The sequence below is a fragment of the Vicia villosa genome, unplaced genomic scaffold (assembly GCF_029867415.1).
Source record: "Vicia villosa cultivar HV-30 ecotype Madison, WI unplaced genomic scaffold, Vvil1.0 ctg.003122F_1_1, whole genome shotgun sequence".
In the NCBI taxonomy this organism is placed as follows: domain Eukaryota; kingdom Viridiplantae; phylum Streptophyta; class Magnoliopsida; order Fabales; family Fabaceae; genus Vicia; species Vicia villosa.
This window is the reverse complement of record NW_026706117.1, coordinates 101918-103502: the sequence shown is the minus strand read 5'-3', so window position 1 is coordinate 103502 and position 1585 is coordinate 101918.

Sequence of the window (1585 nt, the reverse complement as noted above, 5' to 3'; positions counted from 1 at the left end):
AGAATCGTTCTCATGGTGTGAAGTCTCTTTGTTAGGAATTTCCACATGCACGGGTTTTGATCCCCCATTAGCAACAGTGGTCGGAGTATCATTGATCAACTTAGCAACACTTTGTCTGAGCTCTTCTTGCCCCTGAATAACAGCGTGGAGAGTCTCCGAGAGTTGGGTCATCCTCTCCCCTATAGTATCCATGGCTTTACGAAGTTCAACCTTATTCTGTTCAAGACGGTCCATGATTCTCCTCTGATTAATCCTCGTATGATACAGATGTAGGGAAGTCAGTTTCGTTGATGAAGCAGAAATCTGTTGAAAGGGACCCCAACTAGCTTCTGATATGGAACCATGACATGCAATATGATATGAATGCAATGTTTCATTTTCGAGGAATCCTAAAGTCTTTTCACACACTTTTGTTTCTCTTTTATCTTCCTTTTTTTTGAATCAAAGCTTCATTTTGTATATAATATTTTTCTCTTTTTCTATTTCTTTTTTCTTTTTTTTTTGGAAATAGACTTTAGGATCCCCCACAAATGAAGTGGATAAAGCAATAATGTTATGCAATGCAAAAACATGGGATCAAGGTCCAAATAATCTTAGAAACCACTGTACAATCCTATGAATAACTGATGTAGGTCAGATGTCACAGGATCAAAGGTTCGACGCCTTTTTAGAATACCATAATATCAAGCACCATGAGAACAGACCAAATAAAGGTCCGACCTCAACTCTGAAGAAGCAATGGTATGTAGGAGTCAAGGTTTCCTGTCCCACCCCAATCTCACGGGTATGAAGTCTATACACGGACAAGTGGTCCCTAATGGTCACTAGGGTCTACAGTTCCCATGGGGTACAAAGTGTTTGAGGCAACAAGCGTGCCAGACACAGTGTTCCATGAAAGAACCTCACCCAGTTGTGGTACCCCATGTCAAGCTCGATCATAGCAAGCGCTACGGGAGTCAACATGATCATCCACGCTAATCCTAGGTGTCACTGGCCTGGGTAGTGGGCCTTTTACCTCACAAAAACCCCCCACCTGCAAAACAAAGCAGAAAAATATGTGGCCCGCAAGGGGACCCATAATATAGTCCAGATGCATGCGGAAAGTAAACATGATATGCAAGCAGGAAGTAGACATGATATACAAACATATATACAAGATGTAAACATATAAACAGAACAAAGAAACACCCAATATAAGAAATAAACAAAGTCTAGGATCGACTTGCTAAGTATGGACCCGCAATAGGTCTAACATCCCCAGCAGAGTCGCCAACTGTCGCACACTCGCGAAAAAATGAACAGAGTCGCCACTAATATATTTATCCCATAAGGGAAAGGAATATCAGAAAACCTAGCAAAGGAAGGAACAGAGTCTTGCGACCAGAGAATCAAGGAACGGGAGTCGGTTACGCAAGGGAAAGGTGCTAGCACCCCTCGCGCCCATCGTACTCGATGGTATCCACCTATGTTTGTTTCTATCTAAAGGGTGTATACTATGTCTATGTCTACATGCGAATGAATGCAAAATGTAGGGAAAAGAAAGAATTGTACTCGCACAGGCCCTACCCCGCTGCCTACGTATCCT